General features: G+C 45.6%; 1 long non-coding RNA gene across 6 annotated transcripts in view; it reads right to left on the bottom strand.

The window, feature by feature from the left end:
- The window catches only part of LOC101902469 (uncharacterized), an 85,120-nt gene that overhangs the window by 24,652 nt on the left and 34,196 nt on the right, over positions 1–26,272 (bottom strand). For 3 of the 6 annotated variants that reach the window (XR_009491253.1, XR_009491252.1, XR_009491250.1), the window contains one exon: positions 3,360–16,459. The exons of 1 other annotated variant lie outside the window; for it this stretch is intronic. This is a non-coding gene — a long non-coding RNA (uncharacterized lncRNA). Of the gene's footprint in view, positions 1–3; positions 2,117–3,359; positions 16,460–26,272 lie in introns of those variants that run through there. 2 more of the 6 variants (XR_009491254.1, XR_009491251.1) reach the window with 2 other exon arrangements.

Genomic DNA, 26,272 nt, shown 5'->3' on the forward strand with positions numbered 1-26,272 from the left:
TAAGCAGAAAGCAGACAGATATTCAGAGATAGATGCATGTAGTTGATGAAAATGACCCTCGAGGATTAAGGTGCCAACACCGGTTCTATAACACGAAGTGACTCAACTTTGACAATGAGATGTGGATGGAAGGAGATTTGCCAAATCCAGCCTGGTCATAAAACCCCGGGCACAATTAGCCATTTCTCTGCTCCCTTTCCAGTTTGTGCAAGTCCTCCAAATTTGTTCATTCTTTTAAAAATTATTCTAACTATTTTAGGACTTTTGTAATCCCACACAAATTTTAAAGCTAGCATGTCAGTTTCTTCAAAAAAAGTTTCTGGAATCTTGATTGAATTTTTGACTATGCTGAATCTATAGGACCAAGTTGGAGAGAATTAACATCCTAACAAGGGCTTCCCTGGTGGTCCAGTACTTAGGAATCTGTCTGCCAAGGCAGGGGACATGGGTTTGATCACTGCTCCAGGCAGATTCCCACATGCAACTAACGGGCCCCAACTAGTGGGCCAGCCCTCTAGAGCCCTTGAGCCACAACTCCTGAGCCCACACGTGGCGACTCCTGAAGCCCGTGTGCCGAGAGCCCACGCTCTGCAGACAGAAGCCACTGCAACGAGCAGCCCCCACTCACTGCAACTGGAGAGAGCCCGCAGGCAGCAACAAAGACCCAGCACAGCCAAAAATAAATAAGTAGATAAGTCTTTTTTTTTTTTTTAACTTTACAATATTGTATTGGTTTTGCCATATATCAACATGAATCCGCCACAGGTATACACGTGTTCCCCATCCTGAACCCCCCTCCCTCCTCCCTCCCCGTACCAGCCCTCTGGGTCATCCCAGTGCACCAGCCCCATGCATCCAGTATCGTGCATCGAACCTGGACTGGAGACTCGTTTCATATATGATATTATACATGTTTCAATGCCATTCTCCCAAATCATCCCACCCTCTCCCTCTCCCACAGAGTCCAAAAGACTGTTCTATACATCAGTGTCTCTTTTGCTGTCTCGTATACAGGGTTATCGTTACCATCTTTCTAAATTCCATATATATGCGTTAGTATACTGTATTGGTGTTTTTCTTTCTGGCTTACTTCACTCTGTATAATAGGCTCCAGTTTCATCCACCTCATTAAAACTGATTCAAATGTATTCTTTTTAATGGCTGAGTAATACTCCATTGTATATATGTACCACAGCTTTCTTATCCACTCATCTGCTGATGGACATCTAGGTTGCTTCCATGTCCTGGCTATTATAAACAGTGCTGCGATGAACAATGGGTACACGTGTCTCTTTCAATTCTGATTTCCTCTGTGTGTATGCCCAGCAGTGGGATTGCTGGGTCATAAGGCAGTTCTCGAAGAAGGCACTGGCGACCCACTCCAGTACTCTTGCCTGGAAACTCCCATGGACGGAGGAGCCTGGTAGGCTGCAGTTCATGGGATCGCCAAGAGTCAGACACGACTGAGCGACTTCACTTTCACTTTTCACTTTCATGCACTGGAGAAGGAAATGGCAACCCACTCCAGTGTTCTTGCCTGGAGAATCCCAGGGACAGGGGAGCCAGGTGGACTGCTGTCTGTGGGGTCACACAGAGTCGAACATGACTGATGTGACTTAGCAGCAGCAAGGCAGTTCTATTTCCAGTTTTTTAAGGAATCTCCACACTGTTCTCCATAGTGGCTGTACTAGTTTGCATTCCCACCAACAGTGTAAGAGGGTTCCCTTTTCTCCACACCCTCTCCAGCATTTATTGATTGTAGACTTTTGGATCGCAGCCATTCTGACTGGTGTGAAATGGTACCTCATTGTGGTTTTGATTTGCATTTCTCTGATAATGAGTGATGTTGAGCATCTTTTCATGTGTTTGTGAGCCATCTGTATGTCTTCTTTGGAGAAATGTCTATTTAGTTCTTTGGCCCATTTTTGATTGGGTCATTTATTTTTCTGGAATTAAGCTGTAGGATCTTTTAAAAAAATCTTAACAATACTGAGTCTTCTGATCCACGAACATGATATTTCTCTCTTCATTCACGTGGGTCTCTTAACTTCTCTCAGCAGTGTTTTGTAGGTTTCGGTTTACAGGATTTGTGCTTTTTTTTCCCCCAAACGTATCTCTAGATGTTTCAAAATTTTCATGTTAATGGAAATTATACTACTTTAAGTGTTAATTATGATTATTGCTAATATATAGAAATACATGTACTTGTTAGAAGTGGACAGAAATGAGTAGAAGTGGGTAGAAATAATAACAGACATCCTAGTCTTGTTAATGACCTTACAGGGAAAGCACTTTGTCTTTCATTATGAAGTATGATGTTAGCAGAAGGATTTTTATAGAAACCCGTTATCAGGCTGAGAAAATGACGTCTATGCCTGAAGGTTTTTTTTTTTATCATGTTTGGATGTTTCATTTTATCAAATTATTTTTTACCTCTTTGGAGATGATCATGTGACTTTCATTTTTAGTCTGTTAAAGGTCAGTCACATTGATCTATTTTCAAATGTTAAGTTGTTTGGCATTCCTTAGATAAGCTCCACTTGGTCATGATGTATTCTTTATATTTTGCTTAAATATAAAGGATCCAATTTGCTAAAATTTTGTTAAGAATTTTTGAAACTATGTTCATGAGAAATCATAACTTGCAGTCCCCTTTACTTGTATCATCTTTTTCTGGGTTTGAAATTAAAGAATAGAACGAATTGGGCAGTGGCCCCTCATCTTAATTTTCTAGAGAGTTTGAATAGAATTGATATTATTTCTTCCTTAAATGATTGGTATTAATAGAATACCCCACTAAAGCCATCAGGGCCTGAGGCTTATTTTGTGGGGAGGTTTTTAACTGTAAACTTAGTTTCTTTGATAGATACAAGGCCCTTCAGGTTATCTACTTTTTTTCTTGAGTAAGCTTTGGTAATTTGTACCTTTCAAGAAATGTGTCCATTCCACCTATGTTGTGGGATACAGTCTTTTTCCACTCTGGCCACTGGGGACACAGGCCTGTATCAATTCCAAGACTGTTCTACCTGCTTCTTCTGAGGGTTCTTCCAGCGGCCTCAAGTACCTTCCTCACATTGACACACTGCTCAAGACTTGACTAGAATCTGCAGACTTCCAGGGCCCTCTACCATGCTCCCTCCATCTCTTTTCTGGTATTCTTCTGCCTGTAAATTTTAGCTACTTTACCTCCCTGAATCTTCCCCTCAGTCTTTCAATTCAGGGAAACCACTGGGCTCTGTGTGGGCCCCTCTCCCCTCTCCCCCGACCTCGCCTCATTGGTCTTCCTTCTCTCCTAGATCACTGCCCTGTGCTGCTTTTCATTCAATGGCTGACAGCAGTTACTACATGTATTTTGTCTGTTGTTTTTTTTTTTTTAAGTTGTTTGTGATAAATCCAGTCCTTTTTCTCTGTCATGGGCAGAGGCAGAAGTCCATTTTGGCCACTTTGAAATTGAGGTTTCCTGTAGAATACCCAACTGCAGATATCTATCCAACAGTCGTAAGTAACAGGAGAGATTGGGACCAAAAATAAATATTCAGGAGCAAGTGCACAGAGCTAGTAACTAAAACCAAGCGTGCCACGGGAGACAGTCTATAGTGGAGGAAGAACAGCGTCTTACAGGCGAAACCCACAGAGACAGGAACAAAAAGGAGACCATGAAGCAGAGAAGTGGAAGCAGGGGAGAAGCAGAAGAAACTCATCACAGATGAGGCCGCGGCACTCAGGGCTTGGAGAGTTCCCCATAACTGAGGGGCTCCCAGGGCCAGAGCCCCATAGACCTATACAGAGCCACATGCACAGAGCCACGTGTGCCTTGACTATACGCTGTGCTGTGATTTTGTGTACAGTGGTTCCACCAGTTCCGATATGGCAAACTGGTTCCCTTTATCAGAGAAGACTGAGACGGGCATGAGCGAATGAGATGGGAGGAAGTGGTATAGCTGACAAGGGAAAGAGATTAGTAGCTAGAGGATGGTACAACCAAGGCTGGGGAGAGGCCTTGGTCGTGCCATCTGTGCGTAGGAGGAAAAGGGAATCAACAGGTAGAGCCGGAGTGATGGAAGAAAAGATAATTGGTGGATGAAGATCCCAGCAGATGGGAAGGAGAGAGGAGGGAAGAACAGGTAGCAAAGCAATGAAGGCTGAAGACTAGAGAGAACACAAATCTGCCAAGGACCACTCCCTATTTACCAAGAGAGACTGTGAGACACGGACAGGTCACATGCTGGACTATGAGAGCCTGACTACAAACCTCAGGCTTGTTTCCACTGGCCTAAGCCTGCAATTCTGAGGCCTCTCCCCATGGCTGGTGGCAGGAGGTCCCATAAACGCATGGTGGCAGTAGGCCCAGTTTAGGCTCCCTTGGACCACTCAAATGGTGTGACATATACAAGACACTAAAGAAATCCATCCTCCACAGCACCTGTACCTGAAGCATCAGGTTCCACGTAGGAGAAGTAGACTCACCTGATCTTTAAAAAGTAGAAGTGTATCACATTGACCAAATATGGCATCCAAACTGGTTCAAGCCAAGACAGAATACAGAGGGCTGGACCTGGCCGCAGCTGGCTCCAGAGCACGGAAGGAACAAGGCCCGGCCACTTCCTGCTGTCTCTCGGGTCTGCCTGACGCACAGGTGGCCACATGTGATCGTGAGCTGATGGCAGCAGATCCATCTGCTCAACAAAAGTGCCAGAGCTGAGCCCCTGGTTTGACTGGCCTGGGCTGGATCATACGTTCACTGGGACCAATGACCAGGGCCAGAGGGCCTGGCTGGGTGAGCGCAGGGTGGACTACCTTCACTGGACACACGTGGGCTAAGAGCAAAGAGCAGGCAAGTGACTCCTAGGAGGGAGCACAGGCTAGGAGACGTTAAACAACTAGTGTCTCCTTCAGTTAGAAACCTGACGCCACTCCAAGGTGTCAGCTCGGGGGGCACTGCTCCAGGAATGGAAAGCAGACACAAGAAGCCATGGCCTACACCTGCATCTGTGATGGAATGCAGTCCTCGCAGGATATGTGTGAGAAGCCACAACACTGGACAACGACAATGTCAGTCTGGAAACACTGTTTTGCAGAGTGTGCAACATGGATGCTCAGAAAACAGCTTCTCCTCAACCTTCGAGCCCACTGCCCCTTTTATTCCCCTTCCATTGAATCCATAATTCCATCTTGAGAATTCAATTGGAACTAATTCCTTTAATTAAATAAGCTTCATTTGGGAGCTGAATGACACAGACCTCAGGAGAAAATGCATCTTGCTTTTGCAGAGATCCAGGAGCAAACGGCGCACATGGCCACCTGCTGCTTCCCTGCGTCCTGCCAGGAGAGTGCTGTGAAGCAGAGGCAACCAGGTTCCCAAGCGGGCACCAGCAACACCTCCAAGGCAGGCTCCAAGCTCCCCCCGCTGGCGGGAACCTGAGGATGAGGTTCCAAAAGTAGTCCCTGCAGAGGCTGAGTCTGATCAGGAACAAAAGTAAACCGGATGGCGGGGAGGGTGGCGTGGTGTGTGCGTGGTCAGCCCGGTCTGACTCTCTGCAACCCCATGAACTGTAGCCCACCAGGCTCCTCTGTCCATTGAATTTTCCAGGCAAAAACACTGGAGTGGGTTGCCATTTCCTTCTCCAGGGATGTTCCTTGACCCAGGGATCCAAACCAGGTCTCCTGAGTCTCCTGCATTGGCAAGTGGATTCTTTACCACTAGTATCTCCTGGGAATCCCCAGACAGGGATGAACCAAACACTTTAAAATGGTTCAAATGGTAAAATGTATGTTATGCATTGTTTTTGTTCGGTTGCTAACTCACGTCCAACTCTTTGCGACACAATGGACTGCAGCACGCCAGGCTTCCCTGTCCTTCACTAACTTCCTGAGTTTGCTCAAACTCATGTCCATTGAGTCAGTGATGCTATACAACCATCTCATCCTCTGTCACCCCTTTCTTCTCTTGCCCTCAATCTTTACAAGCATCAGGGTCTTTTTCAATGAATTGGCTCTTCCCATCGGGTGGCCAAAGTACTGGAGCTTCAGCTTCAGCATCACTCCTTCCAATGAATATTCAGGGTTGATTTCCTTTAGGATTGACTGGTTGGATCTCCTTGCAGTCCAAGGGACTCTCAAGAGTCTTCTCCAACAACACAGTTTGAAAGCATCAATTCTTTGGCATTCAGCCTTCTTTATGGTCCAACTCTCACATCCATACATGACTACTGGAAAAACAATGCTGCTGCTGCTGCTAAGTCGCTTCAGTCGTGTCCGACTCTGTGTGACCCCATAGACGACAGCACACCAGGCTCCCCCGTCCCTGGGATTCTCCAGGCAAGAACACTGGAGTGGGTTGCCATTTCTTCCTCCAATGCATGAAAGTGAAAAATGAAAGTGAAGTCGCTCAGTCATGTCCGACTCTTAGTGACCCCATGGACTGCAGCCTACCAGGCTCCTCCATCCATGGGATTTTCCAGGCAAGAGTACTGAAGTGGGGTGCCATCGCCTGCTTTGACTATATGGACCTTTGTCAGGAAAGTGATGTTTCTGCTTTTTAATACACTGTCTAGATTTGTCATAGTTTTTCTTCCAAGGAGTTAAGTGTCTTTAATTTTGTGGCTGCAGTCACCGTATGCAGTGATTTTGGAGCCCAAGAAAATGAAACCTGACATTGTTTCCACTTTTTCCCCATCTATTTGCCATGAAGTGATGGGACTGGAATGCCATAATCTTCTCTTTTTGAATGTTGAGTTTTAAGCTGCCTTTTTCACTCTCCTTTTTCATCAAGAGGCTCTTTAGTTCCTCTTCAGTTTCTGCCATTAAAGTGGTGTCATCTGGAAAAAAAAAAAAGTGGTGTCATCTGCATATCTAAGGTTACTGATATTTCTCCCGGCGATTTTGATTCCAGCTTGTGAGTCATCCAGCCCAGCATTTCATATGATGTACTCTGCATATAAGTAAGCAGGGTGACAATACACAGCCTTGACGTACTCCTTTTTTAATTTTGAACCTGTCCACTGTTCCATGTCCTATTCTAACTGTTGCTTCTTGTACTGCACACAGGTTTCTCAGGAAGCAGGTAAGGTGGTCTGGTATTCCCATCTCTTTAAGAATATTCCACAGTTTGTTGTGATCCACACAGTCAAAGGCTTTAGTGCAGTCCAAGCAGCAGAAGTTGACGTTTTTTGGAATTCCCTTGCTTTTTCTATGATTCAGCATTTCTCTGGTTCCTCTGCCTTTTCTAAATTCCAGCTTAAACATTTGGAAGTTCTCGGTTCATGTACTGCTGAAACCTAGCTTGAAGGATTTTGAGCATAATCTTACTAACATTTGAAATGAGTGCAATTGTATGGTAATTTGAACTTTCTTTGGGATTGGAATGAAGATTCAGCAGGCCTACAGCCACTGCTGTTTTCCAAATTTGCTGGCATATTGAGTGCAGCACTTTAACAGCATCATCTTTTAGGATCTGAAATAGCTTAGCTGGAATTCCATCTCCTCCACTAGCTAAGGCCCACTTGATTTCACGTTCCAGGATTTCTGGCTCTAGGTGAGAGGCCACACCATTGTGGTTATCTGGGTCATTAAGAGCTTTTCTGTACAGTTCTTCTGTGTATTCTTGCCACCTCTTCTTACTCTCTTCTGCTGCTAGGATCTACTGCTAGGTCCTTGCCGTTTGTGTCCTTTATTGTGCCTATCTTTGCATGAAATGTTCCTTTGGTATCTCCAATTTTCTTAAAGAAGTATGTTGTGCATATTTTATCATTAAAATTAAAAGAAATAAAAGAGAAAAAGCAGACAGGGAAATTGAGGGCTCTGCTCTCCAGTCCCAGTCCCTCTGCTAGCAGTCCTTCTGCTGGCCCTGTGGTAGCCAGCCTCCCAAACTGTCGCCAGGGATCTCTGTTTCCTGGTGCTGAGTAGTACTGGCTTGTGCAATCAGAACACTGCAGAAATGATGATGTCTTTGGAGGGCAGGTCATAAAGGATACTTCAGCCTCTGACTTGCAGCTCTCTTGGATCACTCACTCTGGGAGAAGTCAGCTGCCATCTTGTGAAAAGACACAAACAGCGAGTACAAAGGCACACTTGGCAAGGAACCAGGACCCCCACCCACACCCACGTGAGCAGATCCTCCAACTTGAGCCAAGCCTTCAGATGACCAAAGCCCTGGCTGACATCTGGACTCGAAGATGAAAACCATGAGCTAGAACTCCTCAGTTAAGCCACCGCCAAATTCCTGACCCATAGAAACTAAGATCATTAACGTCCTTTTAAGCCGCTAATCTTAGGTACTTTGTTATCCAGTATTAAGTAATATAACTCCAGTTGCAGGCACACAAGTCTTGTCTCCTAGCTACCCATGTCACGTTTGCAGGGCTTGCTCTCCCTCAGTGCCATGACCCCAACTTGCTAGATGAATGCTTCCAGAGGGTGTGGACCCAGGATGTCATTAATGCCCTCTGCCCCTCTATGTCCCCAATTTCCCTGTGTGCTGTAAATGCCCAATAAACAGGTACTAGATTAACTTAAATTTCTGTCTCTCTGTAGGGGAGAAACCTCATGAGCACAGTGTTTCCCTCTCCTAGCAATCCCTTTCCATAACTCAAAATGAGAAATGAATCCACAAGTCAATGCAATCAACTTCAAGCAACTGTGTCCAGCAGGCAACCTCCATACCCCAAGAAGTACCCCCAGTGCAGCACAGATCAGCAGCATGTGTCTACCCAACTATCCCTGCCGATAGGCTTCAAATGGTCCATCAACAAGGACTTAACCCACCATCTCCTGCCACTCCGCCGAGGGGTCAACACAGAGCCCTGGGGAAAGACCTTAGCAGTTCCTCATGGGCCTCTCACATTTCTGCACACCTGGTGAGCGGAGGCACTGCCGGCCTTTGCTCTGAACTTTTTTCCAAGGCTGTTCATATAATGAACAGCCTTGGAAGACAGAGACAGACTTCCTCTCTGACTGCTCATGGTAAAATTCAGGCAGCCTGATGGCTCCTCTCCTGTAACACAACCACCTACAAGTACAGGTGTCCCCTGGCCCTGTGCACCGAATCTGTACAAGAAAATGCTCATTCTCTGGCCATGCGACTGCTATGAGAACAAAGTCCTTCCACTGAGCCAGGACGCTTGCGTCTCCTGCCAGCATCCATAATGCTGCAGCAGGCTCACCAGTTAACTCCCAGTTCAGTTCAGTTCAGTCGCTCAGTCGTGTCTGACTCTTTGCAACCCCATGAATCACAGCACGCCAGGCCTCCCTGTCCATCACCAACCCCGGAGTTCACCCAAACTCATGTCCATCGAGCCAGTGATGCCATCCAGCCATCTCATCCTCTGTCGTCCCCTTCTCCTCCTGTCCCCAATCCCTCCCAGCATCAGAGTCTTTTCCAATGAGTCAACTCTTCACATGAGGTGGCCAAAGTACTGGAGTTTCAGCTTTAGCGTCATTCCTTCCAAAGAACACCCAGGACTGATCTCCTTTAGAATGGACTGGTTGGATCTCCTTGCAGTCCAAGGGACTCTCAAGAGTCTTCTCCAACACCACAGTTCAAAAGCATCAATTCTTCAGCACTCAGCTTTCTTCACAGTTCAACTCTCACATCCATACATGACCACAGGAAAAACCATAGCCTTGACTAAATGAACCTTTGTTGACAAAGTAATGTCTCTGCTTTTGAATATGCTATCTAGGTTGGTCATAACTTTCCTTCCAAGGAGTAAGCATCTTTTAATTTCATGGCTGCAGTCACCATCTGCCATGATTTTGGAGCCCAAAAAAATAAGTCTGACTCTGTTTCCACTGTTTCCCCATCTATTTCCCATGAAGTGATGGGACCGGATGCCATGATCTTAGTTTTCTGAATGTTGAGCTTTAAGCCAACTTTTTCACTCTTCTCTTTCACTTGCATCAAGAGGCTTTTGAGTTCCTCTTCACTTTCTGCCATAAGGGTGGTGTCATCTGCATATCTGAGGTTATTGATATTTCTCCTGGCAATCTTGATTCCAGCTTGTGCTTCTTCCAGCCCAGCATTTCTCATGATGTACTCTGCATAGAAGTTAAATAAGCAAGGTGACAATATACAGCCTTGACGAACTCCTTTCCCTATTTGGAACCAGTCTGTTGTTCCATGCACAGGTCTTACTGTTGCTTCCTGACCTGCATACAAGTTTCTCAAGAGGCAGGTCAGGTGGTCTGGTATTTCCATCTCTTTCAGAATTTTCCACAGTTTCTTGCGATCCACACAGTCAAAGGCTTTGGCATAGTCAATAAAGCAGAAATAGATGTTTGCCTGGAACTCTCTTGCTTTTTCCATGATCCAGCAGATGTTGGCAATTTCATCTCTGGTTCCTCTGCCTTTTCTAAAACTAGCTTGAACATCTGGAAGTTCACAGTTCACGTATTGCTAAAGCCTGGCTTGGAGAATTTTGAGCATTTAACTCGCAAGCAGAGTACAATCTCAGACTTGTTACAATTCCTGATAAGAGACCTGGAATTCTAGGTTTTACTCTGCTGGTTCTTGAGCAGAAAATTACATATGTCTTCAGCCATAAAAGAGTGTTGCTAAGAGCACAGGAAGGTGTTTTGATAAAGGGTCATTGATTGATTAGGTTGTTGCTTTTTTTTTCAAGATATACAGAAATCTCAAGAAAAAAGTTGAATTCCTTGGATCTTTTTTCTTAGCAGGGTTTAGTAAGAGTCTACAGGGCAGAGTGGGGAGGAAACCTGGTATGCCCAAGCAGGACTAGAGAAAAGTGGCTGTGACTGTGAGCCCACGGAAGTCCCCAGGACACCCACCTAGAGGGGTTAACCAAACTTGCCCCACCTCCAAAATAAAGAACCTACTGACCAAACCACCATGTTCCTCTGCAGACACGGTCGTCTGAACCTCCTTGGGCTGCCATACAGAATAGCTTAGACTGGGGGGCTTAACAGAAATCTTCTCACAGCTCTGGGGCTGGACGTCTGGTGAGGACTCTCCTCCTGGTGTGGAGAGAGCAGCCTGTGTGTCGTCACGTGGTGGCAAGAGAGGACGCCAGCTCTCTGGGGTCTTTCCTCGTAAGGGCACTAACCCCAGGGATTAGGGCTCTGACATGGGGATTGGGGCGAGGCGCTGAGGATTCGTCCACAGCAGGCAGCCTGAGGTCCTGGCCCCCACGAGGCACCAGGACGCACGCACAGTACTGACTCAATCTACAGCACCTGTGGGCCCTCCAGCCCAGGGAACCGCGAGCGCCACCTGTCGCTGGGTGGGGAACAGCAACGTTACGTGCAGTAGGTGACTGGTGATTTATTTATAAAATAAATTAATAAAATTTATAAAATCTCAAGGGAGCAGGAACTTCCTCACCCCTTCTCTCAACACCTCAGTGTATACTGATGGTCAGATTAGTCAAATCATCTGAAGACATTCCCTTTCGCTTTCATCTAAACCCAATTTCCTGACTTTTTGGTCTCACTAAAAAAAAAAACAAAACACTCATTATTCTAACAATAATTTCTGCTTAAAACCCCTCTAAATAGTTTTAAAGTCAGATAAGCAGTTGCAAGGAGGATATGTGAAGACGCCCAATGCCCAAGAGTCATAAGACAGTACGCCATTATAACTCAACATCCGGCAAAAGCAGGAAAGAGGCGAGATGTCACGGGAAAAGAACCTACTCAGTTAAGGGTCTGAGAAACCTCAATAAAAACCAGGGCCTAAAAAAGCTACAAGAGCAAAGGCCAGGCTGGACTAGACTCTTCCGTCAACTGGGCCACCGTCTACAGTGCCCCTCGGTCACAGGGCAGCTCAGTCACTCCACAGCAGGGGCTCTGACCCAGGATTCGCAGATCCCAGAGCCAGGGCCTCCTCACACACCTCCCAGCCAGCCGTCCACAAACGCTGGACCTCCCGCCACACCATAACAAGCATTGCTTACCACGGTGAAAGTAACCCGGCCCACCTCCAAGACCAAAACACACACAAAGAACAACATTAAAAAGGGGAATACATCGACACTCAAACTAAAACCCCAGAAGCCTTGACACAGTTATCTTTCAAAGGAAAATTTTCTCACAATAGTGACAAAATCTGGGTTGAGAAAAGAAATGTGTGCTGGACGGGAAGACAGAAGAGGCTGGACACCATTCAAGGGTACAGCTGCCCAGGTTCCACTCAGTGACACACTGAATGGTTTTACCCCTTCCAATCAGCACCTGCTGCAGGTACTGATATATAGAAAAGTAACACCCTCGATCTTCAACCAAGAATATGGTCCACGAGGCATATTTTTTCTGATCAGTGTTCCTGATCAATTACATAATAAAAGAGGGGAAAGAGAAAGGGGAAAGAGGAATTCACTCTTGGCATCAGAATGAATTTATGTGCCTCTCTCTCATGCAGCACTTACAAACCTCAGGACTGTTCCTGCCAGGTTTCTGCCTTAATAACAGATGACCTTTCAAGCCCAATGAGAAATGTGTGGTCTGTGTTTCAAGGAAATCATGTGTGTCTCCAGGAGGGAGAAGAAGCCAGCACATCCTGGAGCAACCAGCCTCGGGGCAAACAGAACTCACGCCTGACACCGCTGGGTAAGGCCGAGCGGCCCTCTGTACAGGCAGGCACTGCTGGCCCGCAGCTGCCCTAACCAGAGCCTCCGATGAGCGGAGGCCGGGGAATCATAAAGGAGAAAAACAACTCCTCCCCAGTTACATTCAACTGATGGAAGTCAAGCTCTCAGGACTCGCCACGGCAGATGATATTGCAGGTCCAGATATTCACTGTGAAAACAAATTGGGAAATCAACCAAATGTGGGGTCAGTGCCAAGTCTCCCCACTTTTTAACTCTTCTCTTTGCCGTCACCTCCCACCCCATCCTGACACCTCAATCAAGGCTCAGGGGCCCAGAGGAGCTCACCTTGTCACATGGCAGGGTTAGCCTCAATAGGGATGTTTGCATTTCAAAATAAAACTCCGGAGGAAGCAAAGCTTTGCCTAAACAATGAATCTCCTTTGTTGGAATTCCAGGCACCCTGGTTCCCTAGGGGTGCAGAGCTTGCTTGTTATCACACTACTGGGGGTGGAAGGGTGGTATTTTATGGTCCCTGGAATCACACTGCTTCAGAAGCCATGTCTTCTGCCTAAGAATGAGACGGCCCCTCTCTGTGCCTCTCAACTGATTTCAGACTTTCAGTCACTCATGCCTCCTTTCACAAATGCTCTCTGCTCTGCTGCGTCCCAGCGCTGTGGATGCACAGACCCTGACACGCCTGTCGGCCTTGCCTCCCGAGCTATCCAGTGAGGAAGAGGAGGGAACACTGCAGTCACGCGGTTCCTAACCCAGATGTATTGAACAGTCAGTCTCTAACACAAAAAATAAAGCTTAATTGGTAGTAATTTTGCTAAGCAACTTCAGTTCCCTTTGTCTCAATTTCTACCTCTATTAATACAGAGAAAGACACTTTTCACATGAAATTCATGAACTCATGTCTATATGTCACTGACCAAGATCATATACCTTCCACAGGTATGACTATCTCTTTCCATGGTAATAAGATCACTGGCAGAAAATCATTTCAAAGTAAAAGGAAGGTGGGACACCTCCCAAAACAAACTCGAGAGGAGTCTGCCACAAACCCTGCCAGCAGAACTGCTCCTCACTGCCTCTGCTTCCGCCTCGTCAATGTGCCGTCCCTTTCTGAGTATCATCGACAATCGCACCATGTTGCAGTCTCCTAACTTCTCTCTCCTTTTAACCTCTGTGTAAACCACTTGACAGTAACTATCCATTCTGGCAGAGAAGGTCTTGATCAAAATCGTTTGTTTACAGAGAATTAATCCTGGCTCCTGGATGTCAGTGCTGCGATTCTTTGAAGAGGCCAGTAAGCTTGAGTTTTAACAGCCTTAGAGGAAAACAACCCAAGACTCAAAGAAGCTGCAAGCCACAGATTCAGTCCTTGCTTTAGGCTGCCATCTAGTGACAGAAAGGGATATCTGCTGCTGACCGTAGGTAGTTTTCACCTCCAACATTCTAAGTTGACAGAGAGGGGGAGAAAACCTCTAAATAATAAATGCCAATATTACCTGTCATAGTTCAAATGGCCAAATTAATATTCAAGCTATTCTTCTTCAGTCATCAGGATACATCATTATTTAAGAAAACAGATTTCATAGCAGACTCAACCTTTGTCAAAAATCTGGTGGCTTCCCTGGTGGCTCAGATGGTAAAGAATCCGCCTGCAATGTGGCGGATTGAACCTGGGTTCAATCCCTGGGTTGCAAAGATCCCCTGGAGAAGGGGAAGGCTACCCACTCTAGTACTCTGGCCTGGAGAATTCGGATACAACTGAGTGACTAAGCACACGTATGCACGCATGCACACACACACACACACACACACACACAGACACAAGAATTCCATGGACTATACAGTCCATGGGGTCAAAAAGAGTTGGACACGACTGAGTGACCAAGCACACGCGCGCGCACACACATCCAGTATCTGTACTTATAGGGTTTCCCAGGTGGCTCAGTGATTTAAAAAAAAAAAGAATCCTCCTGCCAACACAGGAGACACAGGGTCAATGCTTGGGTTGGGAAGATCCCCTGGAGAAGAAAATGGCAACCACCCCAGTATTCTTGCCTCGGAAATCCCATGGACAGAGAAGCCTGGTGGGCTACAGTTCATGAGATCGCAAATACTTGAACACAACTTAGCATTCATCACAGAGACACAGGTACAAGATATTTGCTATAACATTTTAAAAGAAGATTGCAAAAACCTAGTTTTCATCAGTAGAATCAAATAAAGTAAAATTGATCCAAATAACAAGCTGCAGATCTGTTTTACCACTGGTGCAGAACATAACAGCTTTTTTCTCATGTATTTTGGCATAAGAAAAACCTTATTTCTTTCACCTTTCGGGTTCCACAGCATTTTCAACAACCTTTAGTTATAACACATCAAAGGAAAATTTTTATGTAAAATGAAGTCGTGATTCTTGAGTTCAGAGACTGCTTCCTGGTTTTGTTGTTCAGTCGCTCAGTCGTGTCCGACTCTTTTGGACCCCACGGACTGCAGCCTGTCAGGCTTCCCTGTCCTTCACTATCTCCCAGAGACAGTTTCCTGATATAAACTGGCTCAAGGCAGCTAATTATTAGATCTTCGACTCTCAACCATTAATTACCTATTTACTTTTTCTCTGATTTTCTCATTTGTGTACATCATTGTTGTTGTTGATCAGTTGCTCAGTCGTGTCTGACTCTTTGCAACCACATGAACTATAGCCTACCAGGTTCCTCTGTCCCTGGGATTTCCCAGGCAAGAACACTGGAGTGGGTTGTCATTTCCTCCTCCAGAGGATTTTCCTGACCCTGGGATTGAACCTGTGTCTCTTCCATCTCCTGCACTGGCACGCAGGTTCTTTACCTCCAGCGCCACCTGGGATGCAAAAGTGAGTCTAAACAAACTTCCAGACAGAGATGAGACCTCCCTTGGTAAAAAAAAAAAAAACACCTGAAGAAAATTTTATCCCCAGGGCAAGGGGAGCCGAATAGATCTGCTACCACCGCAGAACTTGATGGAGGAAGAAAAGCCAGCTGGTCTCTGAAAGCTGTCCCTGGGCTGAGGCTGTGATTGCATGTAACTGATCTGCCTGTTCCCAGCGGCAGTGAGCTTGAGGGGTGGGAGGATCTGTCCTGCACCCAGGAAAGGAATTCAAAGAAAGGACCTTGAATATTCACTGGGAGGACTGAGGCTGAAGCTGAAGCTCCAATACTTTGACCACCTGATGATAATAGCCAGGAAGCCTGGAGTGCTGCAGTCTATGGGGTTGCAAAGAGTCAGACATGACTGAGTCAATGAACAATAACAAACTGATTTCTCTGGCCATATCTTACAGTTCCATGGCAAAGTGTTAGGCTTGGAATCTGCGCTAGCTTGAGCACTGTCTTTGGCTGGGTCTTATCCTTTGGCTGGCTGCTTGCCTAAGAGCAGGATGGAAGACACTTGGGTAGAATCGCAAAGTCACCGGACAGGACAAGACTCACATGCGGTTTATCACTCATCATCTGATGGCTTCCAGGCCTGAAGACCAGCTCTCTTAGTTTATCAAAACCATCAGGCTTCCTAAAAACTGCCCCCAACCCTACCCACTAACTCAGTTTTGCCTGGTGTTGATCTTCTCACAGAGAGCTAGCTCTACGATGGAGCTTTTCACAGATGCTGAACATCATGTTCCAGACGTGCTGTGCCTTATAAGAGGTCGTCAACAGGTTGACCAGGTCTTCCTTGGCTGTCCTTAGATCGAAAGTTGGGATCTCTGGCAGTCCGAGCTCCACATGTTTTTGTCCAAGGTGGATCTTCCATCTCATAAATTCCTTTTTATTAAGTTTTTCTAGATACCACAGCAGGTGGTCTGATTCTGCCATCTTGATTGTCCAGCAGGATCAGACTTAGAAAGAGTCTCCAGGACCAAGGAATTGTGGAATCTAGAAAATAAAGATGGAATCGGAGCACTGCAGCATTATTTACAACAGCCAGGACATGGAAGCAACCTAGATGTCCATTGACAGATGAGTGGATAAATAAACTGTGGTACATATATATAATGGAATATCACTCAGCCATAAAAAAGGAATACATCTGAGTCAGTTCTGGTGACATGGATGAACCTAGAGCCTGTTATATAGAGCAAAGTAAGTCAGGAAGAGAAAAACAAATACCATGTACTAACACATGTATATGGGACCTAGAAAAAATGGTACTCTGGACCTATCTGCAGGGCAGGAAGAGAGACACAGACACAGAGAACAAACCTGTGGACAGGGCGGGAGAAGGCGAGGGTGGGACGAATCGAGAGAGTAGCACGGAACATATACACTACTATAAGTAAAACAGACGGCTGGTGGGAAGTTGCTGTCGAACACAGGGGGCTCAAGCCAGTGCTCTGTGATGACCTAAAGGGGTGGGATGAGCAGGGCGGGGCGGGGAGGGAGGTTCAGGAGGGAGGAGACACGTGTATGCCTACGGCTGATTCATGTTGACATACGGCAGAAACCAACACAACATTGTAAAGCAATTATCCTCCAATTCCAAGAAAAGAATTCAATTGATTTTTAAAAAGGCAAAAAGAAGGTAATAAAATCAGGCCAAAAAAAAAAAGATGGAATCAGAGAACCCAACTACACAGCAGCATCAATTCATTTGAAGTTGACATAGTAGAAAACTTCTGTGGTCTGAGATGAGCTTCTTGGATGGTTCATCAATAAGAGGTCTGAACTCCCCTAGGACAATAACCTTGACAACTGACCTTGGTAAATTTCTGGGTTGAGATAAATGTGGAATATCAGTTGCATTAAAAGGCAATGTTCTTGACTACCATGTGATCTAGCAATCCCACTTCTGAGCATATATCCAGAGAAAGCCATAATTCCAAAATATGCATGCACCCCCATGTTCCTAGCAGCACTGCTTACAATAGCCAGGACATGGAAGCAACCTAACTGTTCATCAAGGAATGAATAAAGAACACGTGTGTGTGTATACACACATGCACACACACATGCACGCACATACATACACTTACAGGAATACTACTCAGCCATAAAAAAGAATGAAATAATGCCATTTTCAGCAACTTGGATGGACCCAGAGATTATCATACTAAGTGAAGTACGTCAGACCAAGAAAGACAAATATATGAAATCACTCATAGGCAGAATCTAATTCGGCGGATTCATTTCGATATTTGGCAAAACTAATACAATATTGTAAAGTTTAAAAATAAAATAAAATTAAAAAAAATAAAAATAAAAAACAATACAAATGAACTTATTTATAAAATAGAAACAGACTCACAGAAAACAAACTTATGGTTACCAAATGGGAAATGTGAAGGAAAGATAAAATAGGAATTTGGGAGAAAGAGATACACACTAATATATATAGAAAAGTGAAAGTGAAGTAGCTCAGTTGTGTCTGATTCTTTGCAACCCCATGGACTGTAGCCTACCACGCTCCTCTGTCCATGGGATTTTCCAAGCAAGAGTACTTGAATGGGTTGCCATTTTCTTCTCCAGAGGATCTTCCCAACCCAGGGATCGAACCTGGGTCTCCCACATTGTAGGCAGGCACTTTACCACCTGAGCCACCAGGGAAGTCAAGTCATATATAGAAGAGATAATCAACAAAGACCTACTGCATATCACAGGGAACTCTAGTCAATATTCTGTAATAATTTATACAAGAAAAAATCTGAATAAGAATGAATATGCACAACTAAATTACTATACTGTAAACCTGAAACTAACACAACATTGTAAGTCAACCACATGCCAAAACAAATAAACAAAATAAATGTGTTCAGCTGAAGAAAAAAAGGCAACATTCTTGTTGTAAAAATTATCCCTGGTTACTAAAGTTCTTAGATTTTGAGAATTTCATGTCATACGGACCTTTCTGAGGAAGGCATACATCAGTTCTTTGGTGTGGAGTGTTAGACAAACACTGTACTTAACAGCCATGAAAAAAGCGACTCTGCGTCTGGTGTTCTCATGCCTCCAGGTGCAGCCAGGACCAGGCATGTGATAAAAGCGCTGCCATGAACGCGCATGCAAATGACGCTGAGGAAACTGTCCACTCAGACGTGAGGAAAACACGAGCCTTACACCGCTCCACATACCAACGCTAAAAATAAGATTATATATTTGTAAAGGAAATATGATTGGAGCTTAATAAAAACATAGGAATATAGCATAGGTATGATTTTGAGGGAAAAGATTATACCTAAAAGCACTAACTGAATACAAAAGAACCAAGGTTTCTGTTTTTTGTTTTGTTTTTTTTTAAATTGACTTTGTGGGCTTCCCTGGTGGCGCAGTGGATAAGAATCTGCCTGCCAATGCAGGGGACATGGGTTCAATCCTTGATCCAGGAAGATCCACACACTCGTGCACCACAACTATTAACCTGTGCTCCACAGCCCAGGAGCCACAGGTACTGAAGCCCATGCAGCCCAGAACCTGTGCTCCCCAAAAAGAGAAGCCACTGCAGTGAGAAGCCCGAGCACCACAACTGGAGAACAGCCCCCCTCACTGCAACTGGAGAAAGCCCGCCCAGCAACGAAGACCCAGCACAGGCACAAAAATAAAGTTACAAAAAAGAGCATTTAACATACTTAAACGCCAACTCAGCATTTCCTCTTTGAAGAACCTATGAAGAAGAACTACTAGGTGTCAAGCTTCCGGTGCTCTTTAAACTGTCCTATATGATGGTGTATAGTCCGAAAGTGACGACTGACAAAGCATGAGTAAACACTTCGACCACATCCGGGTTGTGTAGTATAAACCCAACCAACGCCATGCTTTCAAAGAACACTTAAGGAGACAGAGCTCACACTACTAAGTTCAGGGAAATCTAAGTCGTGTAAAAGTACTTATAAGGTCTCTCCAGTTTTTTAACAAACACACCCGTGGAAGGAAGTGCATCTCCTCAACACTGGCTGTGTTTGTGTAGCACAGTTGTTTCCTTCTTTTTAAACCTTGCTTCTCAGTGTTTTTTCAATAAACATAAGATTATGCAATGATAAAAGTTAAGCCTTACAGAAAAGGGAGCCCTCTTACACTGTTGGTGGGAATGTAAGGGGTGACACCACTGTAGAAAACAGAATGTAAGGGTCTCAAAAATCTAAGAACAGAATTACCATGTGACCCAGCAATCTCACTCCCACACACAGATCTGAAAACTGAAACAGAAACACTAATTCAGAAGGACACATGCACCCAGATGTTCACAGCAGCAGTTTACAATAGCCTTCCAAAGGACACATGCCCCCCATGTTCACAGCACCACTATTTACAGTAGCCAGGACACAGAAACAACCTAAGTGTCCATCAGCAGAGGAATGGATAAAGATATGGCACATGTATACAATGGAATACTACCCAACCATAAAAAGAATGAAATTTTGCCATTTGCTGCAATACAGGTGGATTCAGAGGGCATTATGTTAAGCGAATAAGTCAGACAGAGGAAGAAAAATACACACACCACTTATATGTGAACCAAAAAAGACAACAGACTCTAATGAATATAACAAAAAAGCAGCAGACTCACAGATATAGAGAACAAACTAGTGGTTACCGGGGAGAGAGTTGGGAGGGGCACATAGGGGTCGGGGAGTGGGAGGCGCACACCATTGGATGAAGCCCAGGCCAGGAGTCCCCAGCCTCTGGGACCTAATGCCTGACAGTCTGAGGTGGAGCTGATGTAATAATAATAATAAAAATAAAGTGCACAGTCAATGTGCTTGAATCATCCCGAAACCATCCTCCACCCCCATCCGTGGAACAAAATCAGTCCCTGGTGCCAAAGAGGTTGAGAACCCCTAGAATAGGCTACAAGGGGACTTCCCTGGGGTCCAGTAGCTAAGACTCCCAGTTCCCAACACTGGAGGGCCAGTTTCGACCCCTGGTCAGGGAACTAGATCCCACAAACCACACACACACACACACACACACACACACACACGCACGCACCTCAAGTGCCACATCTAAAAGAGCCTTCACAGCCAAATAAACAAATAAATAAATATTTGTTTTAAAAATAAGTTCTAAGAATGTATTGGCCTTCCCTGGTGGCTCAGTGGTAAAGAATCTACCTGCAATGCAGGACATGTAGGTTCGATCCCTGGGTCAGGAAGATCCCCTGGAGGAGGAAATGGCAACCCACTCCAATATTCTTGCCTGGAGAATCCCATGCACAGACGTAGCCTGTCAGGCTACAGTCCGTGGGGTCGCAAAGAGCTGGATAAGATTTAGTGACTAAACAACAAAAAACAATGTATTGTACAACACTGGGAATATAGCCATATTTGGTATAAATAATCACCATAAATGGAGTGTAACCTTTAAAAATCACATAAAAAATAAAACTTTTTAAAAAGTCAAGCTTCACCAAAGCCATCGCTCCCACTAAGTCTGTTTCACATCGTCTTCCTCTGAGCCTCCTCCCTGGGACTCAGACTCACTGTAAGAGCTGAGATGGAGTCCGGCATGCCCCAGAGACTTCACACGGAGAAGCACTGTGGTATCTTGACTCCACAAGTCATGTGGCTGTCGACCACCCATGGGACACTCTGAGCACCTCTGATCAGACCTTCTGGAGTATCTGTGCCTTCCTCTTTCATTTGGGAGGCCCTGGATATCCATAGGAGCAGGATTTAGGTTTCCTTTTTTTTCTTAAGTGTAAGCAAAATTTGCTGTTTGAAATTGGCTCCTGAAGGTTGGCCTCCATTTGAATTGTTTCTGTTACCTGCTGCATGTCACTTCTCCTGCGAAGGGATTATTTTGCAGGGCTTCCCTAGTAGTTCAGCTGGTAAAGAATCTGCCTGCAGTGCGGGAGATCTGGGTTTGATCCCTGGGTTGGGAAATCCCCTGGAGAAGGGAAAGGCTACCCTCTCCAGTATTCTGGCCTGGAGAATTCCATGGGCTATATATTCCATGGGGTTGCAAAGAGTCGGAAAGAGAATATGAAGTACCCATAGGTCCTGCATTTAAGAGTTGTTACTGCCCCCAATGGCCACAAAGCACAGCATTTCTTCCTGCCCTGCTCTGCGTATTGGGGAAACCTGAGCCTTCCCAAAGGAGAAAAGGAAAGATATAAGCATCTAAATGCAGAGTTCCAAAGAATAGCAAGAAGAGATAAGAAAGCCTTCTTCAGCGATCAATGCAAAGAAATAGAGGAAAACAACAGAATGGGAAAGACTAGAGATCTCTTCAAGAAAATCAGAGATACCAAAGGAACATTTCATGCAAAGATGAGCTCGATAAAGGACAGAAATGGTATGGACCTAACAGAAGCAGAAGATATTAAGAAGAGATGGCAAGAATACACAGAAGAACTGTACAAAAAAGAGCTTCACGACCCAGATAATCACGATGGTGGGATCACTCACCTAGAGCCAGACATCCTGGAATGTGAAGTCAAGTGGGCCTTAGAAAGCATCACTACGAACAAAGCTAGTGGAGGTGATGGAATTCCAGTTGAGCTATTCCAAATCCTGAAAGATGATGCTGTGAAAGTGCTACACTCAATATGTCAGCAAATTTGGAAAACTCAGCAGTGGCCACAGGACTAGAAAAGGTCAGTTTTCATTCCAATCCCAAAGAAAGGCAATGCCAAAGAATGCTCAAACTACCGCACAATTGCACTCATCTCACATGCTAGTAAAGTAATGCTCAAAATTCTCCAAGCCAGGCTTCAGCAATACGTGAACCGTGAACTTCCTGATGTGCAAGCTGGTTTTAGAAAAGGCAGAGGAACCAGAGATCAAATTGCCAACATCCACTGGATCATGGAAAAAGCAAGAGAGTTCCAGAAAAACATCTATTTCTGCTTTATTGACTATGCCAAAGCCTTTGACTGTATGGATCACAATAAACTGTGGAAAATTCTGAAAGAGATGGGAATACCAGAACACCTGATCTGCCTCTTGAGAAATTTGTATGCAGGTCAGGAAGCAATAGTTAGAACTGGACATGGAACAACAGACTGGTTCCAAATAGGAAAAGGAGTTCGTCAAGGCTGTATATTGTCACCCTGTTTATTTAACTTATATGCAGAGTACATCATGAGAAATGCAGGGCTGGAAGAAGCACAAGCTGGAATCAAGATTGCCGGGAGAAATATCAATAACCTCAGATATGCAGATGACACCACCCTTATGGTAGAAAGTGAAGAGGAACTAAAAAGCCTCTTGATGAAAGTGAAAGTGGAGAGTGAAAAAGTTGGCTTGAAGCTCAACATTCAGAAAACGAAGATCATGGCATTGGGTCCCAGCACTTCATGGGAAATAGATGGGGAAACAGTGTCAGACTTTTTTTTTCTGGGCTCCAAAATCACTACAGATGGTGACTGCAGCCATGAAATTAAAAGACGCTTACTCCTTGGAAGGAAAGTTATGACCAACCTAGATAGCATATTCAAAAGCAGAGACATTACTTTGCCAACAAAGGTTCGTCTATTCAAGGCTATGGTTTTTCCTGTGGTCACATATGGATGTGAGAGTTGGACTGTGAAGAAGGCTGAGCGCCGAAGAATTGATGCTTTTGAACTGTGGTGTTGGAGAAGACTCTTGAGAGTCCTTTGGACTGCAAGGAGATCCAACCAGTCCATTGTGAAGGAGATCAGTCCTGGGTGTTCATTGGAAGGAATGATGCTAAAGCTGAAACTCCAGTATTTTGGCCACCTCACGCTAAGAGTTGACTCATTGGAAAAGACTCTGATGCTGGTAGGGATTGGGGGCAGGAGAAGGGGACGACAGAGGATGAGATGGCTGGATGGCATCACTGACTCGATGGACGTGAGTCTGAGTGAACTCCAGGAGTTGGTGATGGACAGGGAGGCCTAGTGTGCTTCGATTCACGGAGTCGCAAAGAGTCGGACACGACTGAGCGACTGATCTGATCTGATCTGAGCCTTCCCAAGGGCTTCCCTGATAGCTCAGCTGGTAAAGAATCCACCTGCAATGCAGGAGACCCTGTTCCAGTGATTGAAAAGTGTGGTGGAAAGTGCAGAACAGACACACAGGGCCCGAATGTCATTCCTTCTGCCCCTTACCCTTCACCATGCCAATCCCTGCCAAAGTGTTATGCTAGGTAGCTGTCCTAGGCAGGTGAAATTTGTCTAAGAGAGGCTTGGAAGTAAGAACCCCCTGACCAAAAGAGGTGGAGAGAGTGTGAGTTTTCAAATCTCTTTCAACTCAGAGAGTCTACCATTTTCTAGGTGCAAGAGGCTTGCTTTAGGTGAAGGAGGACCGTTTGAATTTTAAGGTGGCGGTCCCAAGTATGGGGTGCAGGTGGTCAGGATATTACTGCAGCTCACAGGCTGGCACCACCTTTCCAGCTCCCTCATAGAGACCACAGTTTGACTGGGAAGTCAGGACCACTAAACCCTGGCATGAGACAGCAGCACAGGGGCTGGAGGCCTGGGGAGAATGCAGTAGACATTGGTTTTGGGGGTTTTCTCCTGCAGTGATTTTTATTTTCTGTTGGAGTACAGTTGGGTTACACAGTTGTTTTTGGTGCAAGGTCATTCAGTCATACATACACGTGTGCCTGTTCCGTATCTGTTTGTATTCACGTAGAGCTTGTGAGAGGGTGTGGAGTCCACGTCCTTATTCTACGGAGCACGTTCCTGTTCACCTTGTGTCTATTTGTGTATTTACCTATCTAGAATTTTATATGGTAATATATGGTAATACCAGCCTTCTCAGTTACCTATCTCCTCTTCCATTCCCCTGCATTCTTTCCCTTTGATAAAGTCTAAGTTTTCTAGGCTTCTGAATCTGCCTGGTCTACTGATTTTTTCCACCTATGCTCAGATTTCCCCCGTAAGTGACAGCACACTCTTTCGGCCTTTGTCTGGCATCCTGACTTAGAGCATCGCCGGTCCCCTCTACAGTGCTGCAGTGGCCCCCCTTCGTTCTCCTGTGTGTGTCAGTTGCAGCCCATGAATGTGTGCGGAACATCTCCAGCCTCCATCCGTCCATGGATCGAGTTTCGGTTGCTTGCATGCCCCGGCTGTTGTAAACAGCACCACAAAGAACGCCGGATGCATGTGCGTCCTGGAGGGACACTTTTCCTAGAGTCTAGGCCCCGGAGGTGGACTGCAGCATCCAGGCTGCTTTTTGTGTCTAAAGGAGCCTGCGTGAGCTTGCTGTAGTGGCAGTTGTCAACTGCACTCCCCCTGCAGCCTAGGAGGGCTCCCTGTTCTCCTGGCCTTCTGTAGTATTTATTGTCTGTACACTTTCTGCTACCTGCTGCCATTGAGAGCTCCCTGTAGTTCTGGTGTGCCTTCCTTTTTGACTTTGGGTGGCCCAGGATTTGCACAGGAGCAGGATTCTGGTTTCCCTTTTGTTTCAGTGTAAGAAAAATTTGCTGTTTGCATTGGCTCCTGAACTTCAGCCTTCTTTGAATCCTTCTTCTGTTGCCTCCTGCGTGTCATCTCTCCAGGGAGAGGACCATTCAGAGCCCTGCAGGTCTGGTGAACGTGACATGCCCACACTCAGGTTTAGAGTTGTTGTTGCCTGAGAGGGCCACAAGGCGGCAGCATGTCTTCCTGCCCCACACCAGAGCCAGCCTCAGTAGACTATGCTGGGCTGGAAAGCCCGGCGCCAGTGCCGGACGGTCCCACGGGGCCAGTGTCATCCCCTCCGCCCCTCACCCCTCACCTCCGGAGGCCTATCCCGACCCTTGCCAAGGTGTTATGCTGAGGCCGCTGTCCTAGGCAGCTGGAGCTTCTCTAAGGACTGAGGCTTGATGTAAGAACCCCATGACCAGGAGAGGAGGAAACAGGTCATCTTTTAAAGCTCTTCCAATCCAGGCTGTCCATTTTTTTAGGTATAATAGGCTTGGAATGTGACTATTGTGGTCCCATCTAGAGAGGCCCAGGCAGTGTGGATTCAATGGAGTATTAGAGAACTGGAAAAAAACCTGCAGGCCAAAGTCCACACTGACTGTTTTACAGCCAACAGGCATCCACCTGGTGGGAGCTATGATGTTTGAAGAGGGGAAACTGTAGCATGCTAGTTACACCTCATGCCAGACAAACCTGGGTTTGATTTTTTCAGCTACCATCCATAAGTTGTATGACCTTGGGTGTTTCATAACCTCTCTGAGCCTCAGTTCCCCCATCTGTCAAATGGGTATTACACCACCTAGTTCCATGGCTTCTTTTAAGGTCTAAATGAGATAATGCATGTAAACTGTCCATCACATTACCTAGCATGTAGGAAGTACTCAGGAGATGATTAACACTTCCTGCCTTAATGGTAGAAAAGTAACCTTAGATTTTCAATATCTCAAGTACGTATCACATCTGTACACACGGTGTGTGGTGGAAGAATGCTTCAGAGAGGGGAAAACGCAGAAAGTGCAGAGAGAAAGTTCTGTTGGGGCCAGAGTTCTGCATGAGGGAAGCGCCCTCCATAATTGGATGAGCACACTTGGCAGTTGATGAGGTTTAAGAAGGTGGGTGGAAGCAGCTGGTGTACAGTGGAGAGGGTCTGGGCGTTGTATGTGCGAAGTTTCAGATCCTCTGTGACATCAAGAAAGGACCTTGGTTTCCCTGAGCTTCTGTCTCATATCTAAATGATGAGATGATAACTGTGGAAGGAGGTTGTTCAGGAATACCTGCCTTCAGAGGAATAGAGGTCAGCTCCGCAGTCTGTGTGTGTCCCTGGTGGCCCCGAGCTGCTCTGCAGCGGCTGCGGTGTCCGGTGAGAGGCTGCAGCTGTGTTGCAT

Source organism: Bos taurus, chromosome 18, assembly GCF_002263795.3.
Source record: "Bos taurus isolate L1 Dominette 01449 registration number 42190680 breed Hereford chromosome 18, ARS-UCD2.0, whole genome shotgun sequence".
NCBI lineage: Eukaryota > Metazoa > Chordata > Mammalia > Artiodactyla > Bovidae > Bos > Bos taurus.